Source organism: Ochotona princeps, chromosome 19 (assembly GCF_030435755.1).
Source record: "Ochotona princeps isolate mOchPri1 chromosome 19, mOchPri1.hap1, whole genome shotgun sequence".
Classification (NCBI taxonomy): Eukaryota; Metazoa; Chordata; class Mammalia; order Lagomorpha; family Ochotonidae; genus Ochotona; species Ochotona princeps.
Window position 1 is genome coordinate 49,454,289 of NC_080850.1, and position 22,834 is coordinate 49,477,122.

Consider the following 22,834-nt stretch of genomic DNA (forward strand, 5'->3'; position numbering starts at 1 on the left):
GACCTTCAGGAAGGACTAACGGGTTACGGGTGGTGCCTGGCAGCCAGGGCAGCACCTCAGAGTCAAATGGGAGATGCTGCTGCTCACCCAGGGGTCTGGAGAAGGGGAAAGACTGCAGAGCTGGAGTCATGGACCTGGCCTAAGAACAGCATGAGGTCCCTGACGGAAGGCCCAGACCTGGGCAAGCTGCACCTGTAGGGAGGTGGGGGGCACACTGTCTGCTGGGAAAATGTTGACCATGCAGTGACTACTCAAGCTTGAGCACAGGAAGCACGGCTGTGGAGCAGGCTCACTGTGCACTGAGTATCTACTGGCTTGTGTCTGTAAGACAGAGTCCCGGGGCTCGGCAGCGTGGCCTAGTGGCTAAGGTCCTCGCCTTGATCCCATATGGCCACTGGTTCTAATCCCGGCAGCTCCACTTCCTCTCTAGCTCTCCTCCTCTCAGTATATCTGACTTTGTAATAAAAATAAAATAAATCTTTAAAAAAAAAAAAAAAGACAGAGTCCCAACGCCCTCTCCCAAGGTGTAGACAGTGGGCTTCTGCTCACAGATAGGCAGCAGAAACCTCGATGTGAGGTGAGCTGGTTCCTCAAGACTGAAGGCAGCTCCCTGAAGGATCCTGGAAGCAGCTCTGAGTTTTATACTCTAAATGGGACACACTGGGATACTCTCATACCATCATGCACACTCCTGTCCCCTCATGCACACTCCTGTCCCCTCATGCACATTCCTGTCCCCTCATCCACACTCCTGTCCCCTTACACACACTCCTTTCGCAGTATCCACATTTTAGTACCTTTATTCCCACTGCTCTGTTTATCCGTACTGCTCTCCTCTTGTCTACACCATGGCCCCCGTATCCACTGTTCCGGCTCCACATCCACATTTGTGTCCTTGATCTTCACTCCTGATGGTGCAGTGCACAGCTTACACCCACCCCTTCTGCTCTCTTATTTACACTCCTGTTTTACTTTATCCACGCTTCTATCCCCTTAGCATCACTCCTGTTCTACCTTTTCCAATTCGTCTTTTTTTTATGTTACCTTAGACAAGTCACCGTTCCTGGTTTCTCTAAGTTACAAATGCTTGGTGCTAACCCACGAAAGAGTTCTGCTTCACTTCCGTGAGGTCATATTCCCTTTTTATCATCTTATGGAAGACTGCATGCTCCCTTTTCATTTCATTTTTTAAAAATTTATATTAAGTGTACAAATGTCACATATGACACCATGTAGATTCAGGGGCTTAGTGATTCCTGCACCTTATTCTGCCTCCTGTCCACATTCCCTGCCCACCTCCTTCATCCTTATTTTTCCTGGTTTATACAATAGCATACTCTCATTTTATTTCTGAGTCACAGGTTTTACACTCCACTATGTAAGGATGTCAGCACATGGCAAGTTGAAAATAGTAACAATGACAAGAACCAAAAGCAGCTCACTGCTCCCAGGGGTGTAGACGAGGGCTGCACTCAGGCTCACTGCTCCCAGGAGTGTACACGAGGGCTGCACTCAGGCTCACTGCTCCCGGGAGTGTAGACGAGGGCTGCACACAGGCTCACTGCTCCCGGGAGTGTAGACGAGGGCTGCACTCAGGCTCACTGCTCCCGGGAGTGTAGACGAGGGCTGCACACAGGCTCACTGCTCCCGGGAGTGTACACGAGGGCTGCACACAGGCTCACTGCTCCCAGGAGTGTACACGAGGGCTGCACTCAGGCTCACTGCTCCCGGGAGTGTAGACGAGGGCTGCACACAGGCTCACTGCTCCCGGGAGTGTAGACGAGGGCTGTACACAGGCTCACTGCTCCCGGGAGTGTAGACGAGGGCTGTACACAGGCTCACTGCTCCCGGGAGTGTAGACGAGGGCTGCACACAGGCTCACTGCTCCCTGGAGTGTAGACAGGGCTGTACTCAGGCTCACTGCTCCAGGGAGTGTAGACAAGGGCTGTAGACAATCATCCAATCCCAGAACGTCACTCCCACACCTATAGATCACATTTTTTGCACTGTGCATATTATTTGTCACAGATTAGAGAAAACTTGAAGCAACTGAAAACATTCTGCATGATGTTTTTAAGATGTTCCAGGGAACATTGCCTTGACCTGCAGTATTTTGCTTCTCAGGCCCTTGACTTCCTGTGTGTCTTCAGTCAGCTTTGCCTTAGAATACTGGATTTCCAAGCCACTTTGCCCTTTTAGTTAGCACATGCCTCACTCTAAATTTGTGTAGCAGGCTCCTGGTGTAGTGCCTTCAGTCTGTCTCATGTCACTCACATGCGTTTCCTCGGTTTCCAGACAACAGTTTGTGCTTCTACAGAGCAGAAACAGAAGTTAGGAGACTCTGTGGCCCTGAAGTAGAAGGTGGAGGGGAAAGCTGGGCAGCAGGAAATTCCAGAATCCCTGCTGCTGGCAGCAGCCACATGCAGGTTTGGCTTGGTGTACATAATAGCTCTTCTGTTCTGACCTTCCTGCTTTGGTTGGCAGTGACAGCCAGGGCAGCTGGGCAGAGGGCCTTGAGAGCGTGTCGGGCAACGTGAGAGGAGCAGGGGTGGGTGCAGAAAGTTGGAAGGGCGTGAAGCACAACTGCAGGCTTTCTTTGTCCTAAGCATCATGCAAATAATTGAATAAGCCTGGTTGGTACACTTAACTTCAAATACATTTTTGAAAATTTACATAAATGAATTGGCACAAATCAAGTTCTATTTGAAATATGCTGTTTTAAATTTGTTTTGGTAATCTCCATTAGGTTGCAAAATGTACTTAAAAACAAACTTGCACTTCAGAGAAGCTCTGTCTTTTAAAATGAAAGGTGCTTTGTATTTACTCTAGATTTGATTTCACAAACACATAGCCAGGAAAATAATTTAATTCTGCCAGTGGCCACTAGCCATAGTAAGCTGCCTGCCTGAGGCTGGCCCAGAGAGTTTGAAGACATGGCCCTGCTTCTCGCTTGTCTTGCTGCTGGAAGCCAGGATGCGTCTGCACTTGAAGCAGTGCTCTGCAGGGCAGCTTAGACCCTGGTGGAAGGAGTCTCGCTGTTCTTCCTGCTGCGTTGTGCTCTTACGTGCATCCAGGTTCTTTGTGCTCAGACAGTGAGGCTAGTGGAACTTCGCAGATCCAATCGGTAGGTAAGGGAAATCCCTGAGGGCGAGGTTAGTGTTGCTGTGGGACATGCAGGGCACGCGGCTGACTCCGTGTCTGGTTAGTGCACAAGAGTGTGCCACGGGACGGACAGGCACATGTTCTAAGCATTTTAACCGTCCTTTGATAGTGTTGCCTATGGTAGAAAAATCAAGCTCAAACTTTTGAGTCGACAACAGCCTGGGCACTCTTGGGAACCAGCAGGAGAGTTCACAGCTGTGAAACACATCCGGGGTAGCTCAGTATTGCTGGGACCTCAGTCAGGATGCTGCTGTTTCTGTGAACTGAGATCAGTAGGGGAAAAAAGCCCAGCCCCACCGTAGTTCACCTGCCAGTTTTTGGATTTCATGTGTTGTGTTTTGTGACATGCCACTGTGAGAGAGAACGTTGTATGGATCTTGACTCTTACAAGGTGCCATCAGTAAGGCAGGGGAAATCCCATTCCTGCCACTTTGTGGGAGTCTGAGTCTTGCAATGGGGCAGGCAAAGCTAACAGCCTGCAGGACTCCCGACTCCTGACCCTTGCAGAAAGTGTTAAGTGATGCATCTGTCCAGAGAGCAGCACCAAGGCGGGAGGGAAGTTTGCAGGACCTGAGAAGCAAGTGGAGGGATGTGGGACAGTATCTGCAACTCTAGCCACTCTTTAGTTGCTTCGTAGTGATGTGGGCTGTTTTCAGGTGAGACTGTTACTCCTGAGAGTGAACATGTCCCCTCTGAGTTTCAAAGCTGTATCCTCCAGAGAGGTTACTGTGAAACCTCTTTGGTTCATTACTTGTAAGTTCTCTTCTCTGCACATAGCCCAGTCAACTTTTCATGCTTAAAAAGCCTGCACTAAATTCTCCCCTTTAGCTTAGACTAAGCCCACACTTGGCCGCAGCCACGGAAGCCCACGCTAACAGCTTCTGTGTGTTTCCCCTTCAGCTTAGACTAAGCCCACCCTTTGCCGCAGCCACGGAACCCCACGCTAACAGCTTCTATGTGTTTTGACCCTCTTTAACGTTATTGAGCTTTAGGTGAGTTCTATTTCATTAGTTATTTATTCTACTAAAATTGAAATGCAAACATTTGTTAACTCACTTGAAATAATACACAACACATATTTAATAAAAAGTAATTATTTTTCTTTTTTTTTAAAGATTTATTCATTTTATTACAGCCAGATATACACAGAGGAGGAGAGACAGAAAGGAAGATCTTCCGTCCGATGATTCACTCCCCAAGTGAGCTGCAACGGCCAGTGCGCGCCAATCCAATGCTGGGAACCAGGAACCTCTTCCAGGTCTCCCACACGGGTGCAGGGTCCCAATGCATTGGGCCGTCCTCAACTGCTTTCCCAGGCCACAAGCAGGGAGCTGGATGGGAAGTGGAGCTGCCAGGATTAGAACGGCGACCATATGGGATCCCGGGGCTTTCAAGGTGAGGACTTTAGCCGCTAGGCCACGCCGCCGGGCCCAAAAGTAATTATTTTTCAAAACAGAAAGATATTGAAAAGAATGGCACTACTTTGCATTTTAGCAACTTTCTTCAACTTTTGGCTTCAGAGAAGATCACTGGATCCACTGTGATGTTTTGTTTGAAGCTATTACAATGCCACGTGCCCGTTTCCTTGAATTCTTAAGCCTGCTTCACTCTGGCTCTGCAGAGAGGTCTCCCTTTGCCAGAGAGGCCTTTTACTTTCTCCATTGCATTGAAAACTGCAGAATTCAGAATTCTATAGGCTGTGTTCATATTTATCATCCACCTCTACCCACACAGTTTTGAGCTCCACTTACAGCAAGGACCTTGTTTGCCACTGAGCATTAGCTTTCTAGTGTTATATTAATGAATAACTCCCAAATTTAGAAGCTTGGAGCAGTGAACACTTACAGTGTCACAGTTCCTGAAGGTCAGGGATGTGGATGTGGCCTTGCCATGGGTGCCTCTGGCTCAGATGTCTCCTAATGTCGCATGAACCTGAGCTACATTTGTCTTTGCTCTCACACCTGCTGTGTCCCTGTCTCCTGTGCTTGCCTGGCCCCTGGTCTGCTCCTGAGCTGGTTCCTGTGGGCCCGGGCCCTTCCCTGTGTGCAGAGGACCTTCTCCTGGGTAGCACAGGGCATCCATGGCAGAAGACATGGTACATCCACAGTCTAATCTTGGGGGTGTTGCTGCACCTCTCTTGCCAAGTCATCTTGGTAGAAGGGAGTCTTGTGTCAGAGTGCACACTTGGGGTAACCTGGCTCAGGGATAACGGGGGCTGTCTAGAGCCCAGCACAGCTGTACCCCAGGATGCAGGGTAGGTGCTTAGTGAATGCTGGCTGAGTGAGCATAGTGACCCAAAATGCACAAAGTTTCAACTCTGGGAAGTTGAATCACTTACCTGAATAGGCTTCTAAAATCTGGGCTCTATTTGTGACGCCCTGCTAGTGTTAGGTGCTTGTTAAATAGTTGGTATTTCCCTGCATAGAGGGAAACATAGCTGTACTGGATGCGAATCATGGCTCATGGGAGAAGTAGTAGGAATTCCCTGCCCAAATCTATGAATAATTGGTTTACTCATTATTCTTACATAAAAATTTAATCTGGGGCTGGCACGCTGCTGTAACAGGCTAATTCTTGACTTGCAGTGCAGGAATCTTGTATGGGTGCTGGTTCATGTCCTGGCTGCTCTGCTTCCAACCCATGTCCTTGCTAACGGCCTGGGAAAGTAGCAGAGGATGGCACGGGCCTTGAGGGCCCACATCTGTGTAGGAGACCGGGAAGTAGCAGAGGATGGCACGGGCCTTGGGGGCCCACATCTGTGTAGGAGACCGGGAAGTAGCAGAGGATGGCACGGGCCTTGGGGGCCCACATCTGTGTAGGAGACCGGGAAGTAGCAGAGGATGGCACGGGCCTTGGGGGCCCACATCTGTGTAGGAGACCGGGAAGTAGCAGAGGATGGCACGGGCCTTGGGGACCCACATCTGTGTAGGAGACCAGGAAGTAGCAGAGGATGGCACGGGCCTTGGGGGCCCACATCTGTGTAGGAGACTGGGAAAAAGCTCTTTGTTCCCAGCTTCAGAACAGCACGGCTCTGGCCAATGCAGCCATTTGGGGAGTGAACCAGTAGTTGGAAGACCCCTCCAGCCCTCTCTCTCTCTTTTTTTTCCTCTCTCTTTCCATCTGACTTTCAGGTAAAGTAAACAAATATTTAGAAAGCAATCTCATCCTTTACAGACACTGCTCTCATATTACCACTGCTGTCTTTTGTTGTCTGGACTGGCTCTGCTCGGGCAAGGGCTGCACAGAGCTGCCTGGCTGTTCACATCTGCTCTGAGATGCCGGAATTCCATTCACTAACATTTTCTATAAACGATTTTTTCTGTCTCTGTACTACACCTCTAGTGTAAGTCTCTTCAAGGAAATAACAGATATTTTTACTCTGAGTTACGTGTAGTGATCTTGTTTTCACCTTTGTTCCCAGGGCCTTGGTTGCTTGTGAATTCCTCTGCGACAGCTGGCGTGACGTGTGATGGGAAGGAGCTGTGTTTCTTTAAGTAGAGACTAGGGTCCAGAAATTAAGATCTAGGTGATTAGGCACGCGCACACACACACACACACACACACACTTTTTTGAGACTGATTGCCACCTAACAAAATGGTTCCAGGGAAGATTTGCTATTTAATTCTATTTGAAAATAAGAGGTAGTGTGTTGACCTTGTGGTTCTGGTGTGGTGAAATGTTTGTGCAGGCGGCCATTGGACATCTGTGCTGGAGAGGACTTTAGTTCCTGACTGAGCTGTGACCTGTTTGTGACCCGGAGGCCCTGAGACGCTAAGGAGTGAAGAAGGGGCTGCAGCGCTTACGGCAGGAGCAAGCCTCGCGTGTATTTTTGTCTCTGGGTGTATCTGGTTTGGTTTGCCTCAGGAAGCTAGACCAGAGGAGGCATGTGCCTTCTGCACATGGGAGCCAGCAGGGTCTGGTTACTGCTTCCGTAGAGCAGGCCAGTTATGGTCCACTGCTTGGCGATCATGCCAGCGCCCAGCACAAACCTCTCCTTTCCACAGTGGATGCCTTTTACACGTGTCTCTCTGGTAGCCACTGCAGTCCTGTGAGACACTGGAGCTTGCTGATGCTTTCAGTGCCGGTTAGAATAAACACTCAGCCACCAAAACCAAAAACACTCATCCTGAAGCGCAGGGAGTCATGCACCCTCCTGAGATGTACCTCCTCAGCAGGTGCTGATCTGAGGCTTCCTGCAGGGGAGTAGGAGAGGCCAGTGCCTCGCACACGCTAGCCTACCTCACAACTGGGCGTTCCCATTGCAAACCAGCACCTGTCCTGGGCACTGAGTGACTGGGAACACTCCATGGACTGGGCAGCGGGAGGGAGTAAGCTGTGTGGGCCCCTGGAGGTCAGAGGTGGTTCACCTCACACACACAGACCACCTTTTCCAAGGAACTTGAAGTATTTTAAACACTTATGTCCTCCTCTTTCAATGAAGGATTAGTAAAATTGAGGAGGAATTTCTTTACTTCTTGTGAGGTGGGTTTGGGCAAAGTTGGCTTACTGTATTAAAATAAAAATATTTTCAAAATCCTGAATTTGCATGTGAAGGTCGACTCAACTGAAGAATTTTAAATAGGAAGTGAATAAGAACCAAAAGGCCCAGGAAGGACCCAGGAGGTGTGAGGAGTGGGCATTTGCAGGATTTTACAATAAATATGTGTAAATTACTTGAATACTCATAGAATGGATACTTTACATCTAATATTGTATATTAACCTGGTACTTTTGAATCACAGTTAATTGGTGGGTTAACTGGAGTCAGCTCACTTTTTTTTGTTTAGTGAATTTATGTTAAATCTTACAATCACCATTTATGAGATGATGTTTGAAGATCTGTATTTTATATTCTCCTTTTTGGTTTTGTTCTATCATATGTGGGAAAAACTGGCTTTTGTGCAACACAGGGCTAAGTATTGTTCCTCATTCTCTTCATTGTAAGCACAACGCCGTTCTGCTGTGGCCATTGCGCTGGATGTGCTGATGATCCAACACAGAGCTTCTTTGTTACTAGAAAGAGAACATATTTCATGCATTTCATAGGAACATCCTAAAAAGACAACTACACTACTCTCCCTCAATGCTTCTTCTTCTTTCTCTTTTAAAAGTTTTATAAAACACGATTTTAGTCTGCTCTATAATCACAGGCTTAGAGTACCACCAACCATAAAAGTAAAAGGAAATAGGTCTGGTAAACACACGCATGTATATATCTGTCTATCTGTATATAGATATATGGAGAGAGAGAGAGATTGATTCTCCAGTCTTGTGGTTCAGTCCCCATATGGCTGCAGTGACCGGGACTGGGGCCAGGTTGAAGCCAGGAGCCAGGAGTTTCTTCTGGGTCTCCCATGTGAATGGCAGGGGCCCAAGCACTTGGGTCATCTCCTGCGGCTTTTCCTAGGTCATTAGCAAGGATCTGCACCAGAAGTGAAACAGAGTGTGAAAGAACCGATGCCCCCATGAGATGCTGGCATTGCAGGGTGTGGTTTTACCCACAGTGCCACAGTGCTAGCTTTCCAGGTTTGCTCTTGTTGCATAAGATTGCTTTAGCTATTCAGGGTCTCTTATGTTTCCATATGAATGTTAACATTTTTTCCATATCTGAGAAGAGTGTCTTTGGTATTTTTTTTAAAAGATTTATTCATTTTATTACAGCCAGATATACACAGAGGAGGAGAGACAGAAAGGAAGATCTTCCGTCCGATGATTCACTCCCCAAGTGAGCTGCAACGGGCCGATGTGCGCCGATCCGAAGCTGGGACCTGGAACCTCTTCCGGGTCTCCCACGCGGGTGCAGGGTCCCAATGCATTGGGCCATCCTCAACCGCCTGTCCTTGGTATTTTGATTGGAATAGATATCTTTCATCCACAGCTTATCTTCCAGATGACTGCGAAGGCCAGGACTGATGTAGGCAGGAGCCAAGAGCCAGGCACTCTAGTCAACGTGTGTCTGAGGCCCAGGAACATGGAATATCCTCCACTGCGTTTCCAGGCACGTTAGCAGGAGCTGAACTGGAAATGAAGCAACCTGGACTCACAACAGTGCTTTGCTGTGCACTGCCAGAGTTGCAAGTGGCAGCTCAGCTCACTACACCCCAACACCAGCCCCTGTGGCATTTTTGTGGAGCTTAAATAACATTGTTTTGTGTTACAAGCTTTATTTTAGTAAGTGCTTCCATATCATCTTGTAATTACTCTGTTGTATTTAAAATCAAAGCTTTCAGAGTTTGACGTGATAAAGGCTTTAAGGAGACTTCATCAAAAGCAGTGGTAACTCGGTTAAACAAGTAAATATAGAAGTATAAAGCATAAGCAGTTGCTGCTAGAATCAACTAAAGGCAGAAAGTGTCAACCCACTCTTGCGTTTTCCCAAGGCAGCTGTCACTCCGGAAGAGTGAAGACAGGCCCTTGGGTTTCTTTGTAGGCTGGGCTGTGTTCTGAGCCTCGCTTGAGGCTCTGGGAGAGACTCCAGCAGGAGATGGCACAGCAAGACCTCCACACCCTGAGTGTGGGCAAGCTGAGAGAGAGGACAATTGCGTGGAGCATGCTCAGAATGAATACATGAAGACCCGTGCCCTGACACATGCAGAGAACAGTGACTGACAGTAAAGTGACCCTTTGGAAAAATACTCACCATACATCACATTTAGAAGTAGGTCTGGTAGGTCCCGGCGGCATGGCCTAGCGGCTAAAGTCCTCGCCTTGAAAGCCCCGGGTTCCCATATGGTCGCCGGTTCTAATCCCTGCGGCTCCACTTCCCATCCAGCTCCCTTCTTGTGGCCTGGGAAAGCAGGAGAGGACGGCCCAAGGCTTTGGGACCCTGCACCTGCGTGAGAGACCCGGAAGAGGTTCCTGGTCCCGGCATCGGATTGGTGCGTACCGGCCCGTTGCGGCTCACTTGGGGAGTGAATCATCGGATGGAAGATCTTCCTCTCTGTCTCTCCTCCTCTCTGTATATCCGGCTTTCCAATAATAATAAAATCTTAAAAAAAAAAAAAAACAAGTAGGTCTGGTAAACACATATAATTTGAAATATACCAGTGGTCTGAATAACAATTCTGAAAATCTCCTAATCTAGTTAGGAAATTAAAATTTATGATGATGACTCGTCTGTAGTTTGGCATGTCTGGCAGGCTGTATACGGTAATGAAGAAATCTCTCAGGGAGTGAAATGGGGAAACTTGCTAATAAATTGCTGTCTTCCACGTGGAACATCCTGCTTCGTTTCTAATGACCTCTAAGCAATCATTTTCTGATGGAATGAAACAATGCTGGCACAGACTAAATCAATACCTTGAAAGCACACACTAATGTTCTGTGAAATTAGACCCTTTTTCTTTATAAAGTAAATACAAGTGGGTTTGGATATTTGGGGTATCTACAGTATTCAAAACACAAATATAAATATCTGTTGAAAATAAGTCTTAGATGCTGTATATGTGTTGTATTTCTTCTTCCTCATGGGGATAGTAAAAAAATAAATAAAATTTATCCTGTAAAACAACTACTAATTAGGACAGTTTGCTTTTAATATTTGCCAAACTGTATTTGCCAAATTAAAATTTGATTAGAAATGATGTTTGTTACAACCTAGACACTTTGTTATTCATTAGAAAGGCAGCACTATTTTGTTCATAATCTTTGAGCTTAAAATTCATACTGTTACTAATTTAGGATGATTATGCATATGAGATCTGCTTTATAAGATTTTGTTTTCCCACAAGGGACAAACTAAACTGCAATACTGCATCTGTAAACCAGCTGTGAAACCATTTTCAGTTTTCAGGTGTTTTGCATAGGTGCAATGTTGATATTGTCGAGTTGTATTATACAACAAATATTTATTAAGTTGTTTCAGTGTTCAAGCCATTTAGCCAGCTATTCCAGCAAAGGTTTATGTTTAGCATAAAGCCGTGCAGGCGCATCTAGCTGGTGCCTGGGGAGCTGTCTGCGCATTGACTGTTGGGATGGCACATGTTGAATACCTTTGCTCCTACCACGGTTTCCTGCAGTGCTGAGTGGAGCAGTATAGCATATACAGTTAAGGGCTTAGGTCCTGAAAGCTACGGGGGTTCAAGTTCTAGCCACACCAGTTGCTAGTTAGGTGAACATCCTAAGTCCGGGAACATGTTTGCAGGGCTGTCTGTGGACATCAGTGGTGCTACTCTGAGTGTCCTTTTTGATATAATAAAAAATGATCAACATTTGAAAGATAACAACTCAATGAACAAAGGTTTTCCAAATGCCAACTGCATGATGTTACAAACTCAGGCAGGAAGGTGAAGTGTACGTTCAGAGGACAAGCTAGACGGATGGATTTTGACATAACAGTGTAGAGACGTTCATTGGTATGGCTTCACATTCTACTTTGCAATGAGTTTTTTTTAAGATTTACTTATTTATTTGAAAGTCAGAGTTATAGAGAAAGAGGGAGAGACAGATACACAGAGAGCTCTTCCATTTGCTTGTTCACTCACCACATGGCTGCAATAGCTGGCACGTGGGCGAGACAGAAGTCAGGAGCTTCATCTGGGTCTCCCCCATGGGTGCAGGGGTCCAGGGGCTGGGCCGTCTGCTGCAGCTTTCTCAGGCCGTTAGCATGGAGCTGGATCAGACATGGAGCAGAAGGACACGAACCAGCACCCGCGAGGCCATCCCCACAATTCACCTTTAAGAAACAACTACTTTTCTAGTTGTGTAGTTTCAGTCTAAAATGATCAGAAAATATTATTAAAATATTCTTTCCGTTCTAATTGCATATTGCTGTGAGGGTGCCTTATCTCATGTACTTCAATCAAAGCAACATTTTGAACAGATTAAATTCAGAACAGATATGAGAACTCAGATGTTTTAATTAAATTTACAAGAAATACCACTCAAATTTTTTTTGTTTTAGAAAATATAGTTCTTTTATAAAAAATAGTGGATTTTATGGTGCTATTTTGAAGTTAGAATTTCAATTTAATTTCTAATGTGGTGGAGGTTGATTGCAATAACCTTCAGGAACAAGAGCTCTTTGGGGTCTGCAGTAATTTTTTATAAAAGATTTATTTTTATTGTAAAGTCAGATATACAGAGAGGAAGATTGTCCATCCATTGATTCACTACCCAAGTAGCCACAACAGCTGGAGCTGCACCAATTCGAAGCCAGGAGCCAGGAACTTCTTCCGGGTCTCCCACATAGGTGCAGGATCTCAAAGCTTTGGCCCATCCTTGACTGCTTTCCCAGGCCACAAGCAGGGAGCTGGATGGGAAGCAGAACCACTAGGATTAGAACTGGCACCCATGTGGAATCATGGCGCATTCAAGACGAGGACTTCAACCACTAGGCTACCGTACGGGGTCCTGCAGTAACTTTTATGAGTATGGAAAGGTTCTGAGAATGCAAGTTTGAGGATTTCTAATGACCCAAGGGAGGGAGGGTAAATGTTATTTGTAGATGCATTTGTTTGAAATTGTTTTCTTCTTCTTCTTTTGAGAAGACCCTCCAATTTCCTGAGTTGAGGCTGTATCGTGGGAGAGGAGTGGGTCAGAGGAAGGGGTGAGCCAGTCCTTAGTTTGCAGTGTCAACTTTGAGTTACTCTCTTAGTTTTCACCCAGTTCTGTGCCTGGCGCTGTACCTCAGATCTTTCTGACTGGAGAGAATGGAAATATTGCCAGAATAGACGTTCTGCTGATGCTTTTGAGAAGCTCAGATGTCTTTAAGGCTCCCTGGGTTCCAGTTAACCACTTTTCGGTGCCTGAAAAGGAGGCATATCTACCTGGATGCAGCAACTGGCATTTCTAGAACTAGCCAACCACAATCCTGAATTCTGGATTCTCCCCTGGAACTTGGAAGGGTTTGGGGTGGGGGGAGTTCCCTTCCGCTGTTTGAGCTGCTGCTCTGCCGTGAGGAGCATGCACGGTGCTGCATTTGACACACGTGACTTCCCTCTCTGCGATTGTGAGCCTGACACAGTGAAGTCTGGGAAGAGGAATCCTTCCTTCCCCATTGCTGACACTTGCCATGTGTACGGCCTGCACGTGGCAGGGGCCTGTGGGTCCCAGGGGGCTGGAGCTGCAGTGACAGGGTGCCAGCTTGTGCAGGGCAGTGCGGCTCTGACTGATGCTGGTCAGTCCTGGGAGGTGAGGGAGAACCAGGGAGCACTGCCCACTGTGAGCACGGCCCGAGCATGTCTGGATCCTTCACCTTCGCTTGGCAGGCTTAACTGGTGTCTGTTCTTCAGTCCTGAGGACCCCAGGGAACACCAGCCCCTGTGCAAGTCCTGAGCTGAGAGGGTGTGCAGCTTCTTCCTACCAGTGCCTTTGTTTTTCCAGCAGTGTGAAGATTACAGGTGTGTGTGTATGTGTGTGTGTGTGTGCGCGAGTGATAGGGTTGAAATAAGAGAAGTAAAACAGTGCTGTGTCAAAAGGAAAACAGGAACGAGCAACGCAGATGTGCTCTTGAAGTGGAGCGAGACTGACATAACCCGGAGTGCTTCAGAGGAGAGCAGTGGGGTGAGGTGCAGGCAAGGCATGGTCCTCTGGGGCTCTGCACATCGCACCTGGCAGCCAGGCAGCGCAGGCCGTCCTGTGGTCTTCCAGCGGTGGCTTCCCCCAGGGCCAAGGACTGTACTAAGCTCAAGGCTGGTCAGCAGCCTCCCATCCAGCGACAGTCCAGCACGCCTGTCCTGGCAGGGGCTGTTGCATGCTGGGCCTCAGTACTGAGTGGGAAGACCAGGCTCCCTTCTGAGGCTCACAGGTGGGGGCAAGCAGTGAGCGCCAACAGCTGGGCTCCTCCCAGCTTCCCAGCTTCCTGGCTCTCTGTGCTTCTGCAGACAAAAGAGGCTCTGGTCATAGAAATAGACAAAACAGAGCTTCGGGGTGTGCATCTCTGTGGCCCAGAACTACCTTTTTCTTCCTAAGTCACGTCACCCCAGAGGTGGACCTTGGCCCTGCAGGTTCCTCCTCCTCTTGCTGAGAGGAGCTTAGTGTCAGGGGCCCAGGTACTGTCCTTGTAAGAACCCGGGCCGATCCTCAGCTCAGCACACTCACAGCTCCAGGGGCAGCATCTGAGCAGTGCTTGGGTCGCTGTCCAAGGCTGCATCAGTCATGCCACCGAGAACACTCTGGGGAAACGTGAGGCCTGGTCTTCTGGCACTGCCAGGGGGCTGGAGGGCACACGGTGTTAGAGGGGGAGTGGCTGCACTGCCTCACTCGGCCAGATCTTCTCTGTGAGTAGATAGTGGACACAGACGAGGCCAGGCCCACGGCAACTGTACTGTGCTCTGTTAGAGGAATGGCTGTGGAACCTTCTAGCAAATAAAATGTTGACAATCTTAAAAAAAAAAAAGCTCATGCAAACATAAACACCTGTCGGTGATTTCACTCAACTAGGCAGCTGATGTGGGGCTCTGCAGGCTGAGAGACTGATTCCAAGAGCATTGATGAAACCAGCCATTTCTGGGAAATTCAGTAAGGAAATGCTAGGATGGGATTGCTAAGTTAGATTGGGAGCTGGCTAATGACCTAAAAGGCAATAGACTATAACCTATGGGCTTCCCTTACGCAATGGGAATCACGCAGCTGGAATTTCTCAGTCCTCCTCTTGCAGAGTCCCTTGGGTGTAGTGCTGACTGAGCAGGAAACGGAGGCGTCCTGCACTCAGTTGGTGACTGAGGGCTGGGCTGCTGTTGCTGTTGCATGTTAATTTTTACTGCTGTATCTAGTAGTTGTGCACACAATGGATACTCTGGATCAGAGCTGGATTTCCTAAGTGTGTCAGTCCTCATGGCCTCTGACTTCTGGGACAACTTGATATGAAATAAACAGAAAAGCCAAATCAGTGTTTTGCCTGAGAGCTGGATACTTTCCAGGTGGGGGGGAATGACGTTTTTCTGGGTCTCCATGGACACGTGGTGGCCCTGAATCCGCATTCCCATCCCTTGGTCTGTAAGCCAGAGGACCTCTCTGGGTGCCTGTGTCTCACCCAGCCTGCCAGTTCCAAGGTTTCCGCCTCCTCTAGGTGTGCATGGGTAGGTAGTAACGCTCCAGCCCCAGCCCCTCCGGCCTTGGCCTGCCTCTCACGTGGGAGCATTTTCCCCGCCGTCTGATCCTTGTGTGGGAAATGTTTCTAGAGACAGGGAACACTTTGCCCCCTTCAGGAGGCCAGAGCTTCTCCTGGGAGCCTGCTGGATCTTGAAATGGGATCCCAGGTGCAGCAGCAGCCCTGGGAGGGTTGAGAAGGCAAAGGATCTGGCTGGCTGAGCTCAGTGCTCTGGGGTTGGTCCGGCCTGTCCAGGAGGTGGACAAGACCGGGGAGCCCACTGAGCAGAGTGTGGGCTCAGACCCCGGCCCGAGACTACATGTGTCTTCAGTCTGTTCTCACTACAGCGGTCTGATAGTGACTGGGAAGAGAACAGTCCTACACAGGAAGCATTTGGTGTAATGACAAAGTTGTCAGACTCCTCTGTGTCTGAAAGGCTTTAAGATGAGACAATAGATCTGGCTTGGGGCTGGGCGACTTGAACGTGAGCATCAAGCTGCACAGACAGGGGCTGGGCGACTTGAACGTGAGCATCGAGCCGCACGGACAGGGGCTGGGCGACTTGAACGTGAGCATCGAGCTGCACAGACAGGAGCTGGGCAACTTGAACGTGAGCATCGAGCTGCACAGACAGGGGCCACATGACTGTGAACTTACAGTCTCTCATTTTCCTCAAGCTGGATAGTATTTGACAGGGAGCAAACAGTAAGAGTTTTCTAGTGAAGAGTAAGATGATGCTTTTATAACCGGCACACAGCCAGCAGCGTGTTAACCCTAACTCAGTATTGCAGGTCGCATCATCGTCGCACTGCTTTGGTGTTTCATGGGTGTTTGCCTGCTGTGGATTGGTTGGTGATCAGGTGGCACCTGTCTTCTTGTGACAGAGCTGCTCTCTGTGCCTTCCCCTGGCCTTCAGGCATCTTCACAAGAGGGATATCAGAATTTCCTTTATCTGTAAACAGTGGATTCTTTCGCACAAAGGTGGATTCGATCTTACCAACAAGAACTCTTGGGGGCAAAGAGAAGCAGCCCGTCTGCTCAGGTGATCTGTTCCTGTGGAGCCTTAGTGACTGATGTCAGACTGTAGTAAATCCACTGCTAAAATCCCCCAAGTCTTCTCTTAAAATCCACACCCCCAGCTTTATGAATTCAAGCAAACAACATCTGGGATTGATCGCAGACATTTCCAAGATTCTTGTTCTGTTTCCATGTATGTAAATCTGATTTTTTTTTTTTGGCTTTTATGACAGAGATCAGAGAAATGAATCCATGGGATAAGGCCAGCACCAGGGGAATGTCACGGCCTGCAGATGGCCCCGGCATGGCGGGGGCAAGCGGGGCCGGCATGGCAGCTCAGGGCCACCTGGCCCTGGAGAAGGAACGAGCTGGGCAGACAGGAGGCTCACGTGGGAGCCACAGGTGTCCCCAGCTTCAGAGCTGGAGGATGCATGCATGATCTTTATCCCTCGTTTTCATAAGACAGAGTTGTTCTACTGAACTGTGAAGTTACTCTGGCTTGGAAGGAGTAGTCATCGCTGTACAAATTGCCAGTGTTTGTCCGGGTGTCTGTGGCCGCCTTATTGTAGCTCTCAAGAACCTGTCTTAGGATGAACATCCAGACAGGAGTGAGGGGCCCAAGTCTAATTGTTTTCCTTTCCCTTTGAGGGCTTTATTTTGAGACTTGTTTTAAAACCACTATTTTATAGGAAACATATCTAACGATGGTTCAGTCAGTTATTCTTCATATCTGTTGTCCAATTCTGGTACACTGTGTTCTTTTTATCTTAAGACCATTGAACACATTAAGTTGTGGAGAGTCACTGCCGTTCTTTACGTTGGAGAGGCATTTTGATTTAGTGTGCCTTGGACGGGTGCATGCTGGGACAATCTTTATCCACCTCTCTGCTTCTACCACCCTCAAGAGAAGGTTAAGTAAAGACATTTTTGTTTCAGGACTTGCTGGTCTGGAGCAAATTTGTCTATACTGATCCCCCAAGTGCGACCCCATACCGATGTGTGGTCCTCTGCACCTGTTGCTGCTGCTCTGTGACCTTCTGCTTCTGCATCTGAACTTGACCCACACCTGTCTCAAGGGCTCTGGCATGCTTCTCTGAATAGCTCCCCTTTTAGCTGACCCTGGAGTCCTTTTCCATCAGGGAAACTGTGTGTGTGTGTGTGTGTGCGCGCGCGCACACGTGTATGAGAGGACAGTGGGTTCCCATTTTTTTTTTCGTTAAGTCTGGGGGTCCTTCCCTTTCACTTTCTGTACCTACTTAATAACAATGAGTCATCAAGATGTGTAAAGCAAGGTGACTCTGAAGTGAATGGGCTGAGACGTTAGGCGTGTTTCCAAAGTGGGGCAGTTTCTGGGTTCCCAAGCCTCCTTTTCTCGTGCTCACCTTGAAGATCAGGCCACGATGGCAGAACCAGCATTGCACCTCCTGTGCTGTGGACTGGGAGACACAGCCTGACGTGGCAAAGGACAGGAAGCCTCTGGCTACAGAGTGCACTTCGGAAGCCAAACAGCAGGAGGTTGGGGAGCAGAGGGCAGTTGGCTACAAATTCTGTTGTAAAAAGTGAGCTGGAGTTACTGTGTAGCAGGTTCTGCTAATTAATATGTAGCCTTCAAAACTGAAAGCAAATTTTTCACAAATTTTTTGTTGTTCGAAACAACAAAATGTGACCTAGCCTTGCAGATAAAAATGAAGAGTGGCGGTGGTGACTGAAGGTGCTGTAGAATGCAGAGCTAGGCCCAGTGGAGTTTAGAAATGGTGAGTTCTGTGCCACCTTGAGAAACCCAGGCTGACCGTGCTGCTGTCTGCTTGCTGTCCTGATGCATACAGATAGTGTACTTGTGGGGTTACTGTCTCCCCTATCCCCCGCTCATTCTAGTGACTTCTAGAAGTATTCTCTTCTGCAGCCACCTGGCACTAGTGCTGAGCTCTTCGTTAGCATGGGAACTAATGATGCCAACTGTGAACTCAGCTAGTAGCCACAGTAAACCAGCCACATTTTGAGGTGGTGCTATAATTTTATTCTTGGCTGTAGAAATGTGCTGGCTGCTTAATTTTGTACAGTGTTGCAGCCCAAGAGTTCCTGTCTGACAGCTCCAAAGAAAGGAAATGAGTGTCTTTACAGCATCCCAGTAACGGTTGGTGTGAATTGAGTAATTCTGGGTTCTGATGGATCATGAGGAAAACCTGCCCCATTGTGTGGTTTTGTGGCAACTCCTGTCCTTGATGGGCACAGTGGGCATTAAGTCTCCAACAAGGACACACCAAGGTGCAGGAGCATCCCTGCAGCAGGTTCAGCATGGTGAAGCAGGGTAGGCAGTGAAGACCTGGGTTGCTCCCTGTGCTGGGGGGGGGGGAACAGACACTGCCTTGCAGGGCATCACCAGGCTAGGAGAGAAACACGCGTGGAACTCAGCAGAGAGCTGGCACACTGTAGTCGGGCCTGGTCACAGCCGTGGGGCTCTGCCCTTACCGGAAGATTGGGGATGTGCAAGCCCTCTGTTGTGGTTAGGACATCAGCATATGGGACATGCACTGTGTGTGGGTCATCAGCCTCACTGTTGATTGTCCTTCCTCAAGCCTCCAGTGTGGCACCCTCTGTGCTGTGCTGGACTTATTGCCTTGCAGTTAGGGAAGCGCGGGGATGGGGGCTGTGCTGTGCCCCCAGGCCTTCAGCCTTCCACCCTCTGCTTGAGGCTGCGGCCAGGGCAGAGGCAGGAGAGGGAGCGGGGTGTGAGCATGAGCTGACCCAGTGGTGTGGGTGCCCTGCGCGGCGCTCCCCAGTTCCTGTCCACTGCAGCCTCACTGGGTCCTCTTCCCCTGTGGCTCTGAGGCTCCTGCTGTTCTCCTTGTTGAGGTGCGTTGAGGCCTCTCAGCCTGGCCCTAGTGGCCAAGGCCAGCTGTTCTGCTGGAGCTGGTTCCCGCGCAGCAGTGCACTTGCCTGGTGTTTGTGTCATGTGCCTGCTTCTACCATGGGACCCTTCTCACCCTCCACGATGCCAGCTGACTTCTTCAGAAAAGCCGGAAATGGGGCTCTGGGACTACCCAGTTCTGGTGAGATGGCTGGGTTTTCCAGCATCCCCTGCTCCCTGCTCTGCTGTGGGCCCGTTGGGGGGCTCATCACCCCCTACCGTGACATCATGGTATCCTGTCGTCAGGAACGTGCACACAGCACACGAGCCAAAACAGAAAGCAGGGTCAGCAGGGTCAGCAGGGTCAGCAGGACGTGCTCTTGTCTGTCCTTGACCTGCCGCCAACAGCCCCAGAGACCTCTCAGAGGAATGACTAGTGCCAGGGCCACTGTGTGGGGGTAGCTGCACTATGAGAACAAGAAAGACACAGCTCTGTTGACTTATGTGCACTTTCCAACTGTTTTATGTGGGGAAAAGAGCAAATATTGCCAGAATCTATACATTGTAAATCTCCCCAAAGTGTCACATACAAACCTGTGTGCAGAACATTTGGAAGGTTCTTGCCACACCCTCATTGTGGGACAGCAAGAGACGACTGGACTTGAAGATCTTCCGATGACTGTCTCATCATTTCAGTCAGTGTGATTCATGTGTTTGTTTTGAACTTATATCAACAAGATCTATTTTCTTTGATTTTTATGACGGGGGTGCGGAAAGCCCTACGTGAGCCTAATGCAGGGATTTCCAAAACGTAGCAATGAGTGGATGATTATATTAGTCCAAAAACACACATCTTAAGTAGAACATTCTTAAGAGTTTTACTCCTCATTAATTATTGACAGAGACTAGAAACAAATTTACAGCTTCTCTTAGGAAGGGAGATCAATTTATTATTGCTCTCCTATTGAATTTATTATTTACCAATTCATTATTACTTAATCTGGAGTAAGGCAGAAGTGTAAGTCAATGTAAAAAATAATGCAACTAATTTTTAAAATGTCTCATATTTTCAGAAAACTCAACATATATCATAGAGGTAGACCAGTGTCACTTTTCTGTTAGCCATGACCCTGTGATTAAGAAATACTGTTGAGCAGCGCATTCCTGAGGTGTTCGCTGTCCAGCAGGACTTGGTCACGGAGCTGACAATCATCCATACACGTGGACTGTAGATGACCGATGGCCGAAGTATATTGGCAGCATCAGGCTTTTCCACAGAGGGTCATGTAGGTAAGGAAGAGGGTGTCTAAAACCAGGTGCGATTTACGTGCAGGTGTGCAAGAGGGGCATCCAGCAGCAAGCAGTGTGGTCTTCTAGCAGGCTACTGAGGACCAACTGCGTGGGGAGAAGAAGCACCTGTCTTTGGTCTGCTATGCAAACATGAGGACTAGGAAGCTCCAGCCCTTGTGTTTCCACGTCAACTGCGTCAGGACCTTGGCCCCAAATCCCTGGAGCTTTCTCCATAGGAGAAGAGCTGCCTCGTGGCCTCACAATAGCGAGGGGTGCCATCCTCCTTGTTCTGTCTGCACACTGCAGGCCCTGCAGTCTCACCAGCCCCCCACTCCATGCTCATCACACCACTCTCCTGCAAGTCTGGACATAGCACTGACCCTGTGGGAGTCGGACTGTGACTACTGAGAGCAGGATCATGTTATTTACCTTGTGCCAAGACCTAGGATCTGGTTGTGAAGGTGTTCAGCGAGCATTTCATAATGGAAGAATGGAGTTGATTTGTCCCTGATGAAGTTTTTGTGCACCCAAGTGCCTCCCTATGCTCCAGACCCACTTGGCAGTACTCTGAGGGTGCCACTTCTCACCATAGCAGAAGTGTCCAGCTGGATTTCAGCAAAATTGCTGGGAGACGCAAAGCAGTGCAGGAACCCAGAGCCACAGAAAGGAGCTGTTACCACTTACCCCTAGTGGGAGGGACCAGGGCTGGCATATCCTGGAAACCAGCAGGTGGAGTGAGACACAGAGAGTGACACAGGGAGCTCCCGAGGTCACACCAACCTGACCCCATCCTCTTTCCTCTTGGTATATTAAAGATTGCTGGATTCATTTGAAAAGCACAGCTATACATGGAAAGAAGAGAAGACAAAGAAAGGGGGGAAGAGAGAGAGAGAGAGAGCTTTTAACTGTTGGTTCACTCCTTAGTTGGTTCATTGGGCTGGGCCTGGCTGAAGTCAAGAGCCAGGAGCCTCTTCCAGGTCTCCCACAAGGGTTCAGGGCACAAGCTCTTGGGCATCCCCTGCTGCTTACCCAGGCATACCAGCAGAACTGCTGGGACTCAGAATGACCCCTGCGTGGCAGAATGCTGGCTGAGGCTTAATCCCCTGTGCCACAGCACAGTCTCCTTCCCTCCTTGTATTTGTAGACATACTATGTTAGTATCTTAAAAAAAAATTATATTTTGGCAATTTTTACATTGTTAATTAGGGCAAAACAGTACAAGGGCTATGGGGAAGTGGGTAAGACCACCATTTCCCTATTACTTCCTTCATATATCCGAGGTAAAGGGAATATCGAGGGAGAAGCCCCACACAGTCTCCAACCCACCCCAAGTCCCAGATGTAGGGCACGCTCCGAGGTCCTTGCTCAAGTGGTTCCGATAGTTCAGCAGTCATAAATCACTGCCAGTCTCGCCACTCCAGGTACGATGAGGCTGTTGAAGAGTCCATGATTGACACAGTCCATCATAGAGTCTCCCCTTGTCCAGTATTTCGCTGCCAACATATAGCTGAGGCGGTTGATTGACCTACTCCATCTTCCATCTTTTCTGGGTTAAGGTTCTGATTCCTCCATTTCGATTGAGGGGGTCCCCAAAGAAACTTTGTCTGAGGTGTTACCAGATCAGATTCCTATATGTACTAGCAAGTACAGGGCCCGCCACGGTCCAATATGTTAGTATCTTTTTGCCTCTGTTAATATACAAAGGGAATACTTTTCTTCCCTAATACATATTACTAACTAGATAAGGTGAACACTTTTGTTTCCATCTGCTGGCCCGTTTAGAATAGTTTTTAAGTAGACCAAAATGTGTAGAACCAAAAAAGAAAAAATGGAGAAAACAAAGTTCTATGTTTTAGTATATGTAAATTATCTGTGACTCCTCTTATCTGCACCTGTCATCTCAGCATCTGTGGTGTCTTCTGAACTTTATTCTGGATTGGAATTGATGACAGTAAGTTCCCAGCTTATCTTTGCCAGACAAAGTAATGACATCACAAAGCTCTTTCCCGTATGACCAAGGTCATTGATGAAGTCAAGACAGGCTGGGTCACACAGTCACAGGAGTAACCCCCAAATCACGGGAGCTCCAACTAAGAATCCAGCAGCAGATCCCTGCTCCAGTCCCTCGGGGGCCCAGGATCGGAAATGCACTGCTGTACTGCAAGTCCGCAATCTCAGGGTGTGCTTCTGGGACGGTGCAGCAGACGGAGAGCTCTGGAGAGCCTCACAACTGTCACTAAGTGTTTCTGCCTAGAAGAGGCACTCGACACTTGCACCTATGCTTGCAACCAGCCGCACCGCTGTGAGCGGGAGGGTCTGACGTCCAGCGAGCACCGCTGTGAGTGGGAGGGTCTGACGTCCAGCCCCATCGCTGTGAGCGGGAGGGTCTGACGTCCAGCCGCACCGCGGTGAGCGGGAGGGTCTGACGTCCAGCCGCACCGCGGTGAGCGGGAGGGTCTGACGTCCAGCGAGCCTGATGGTGCCT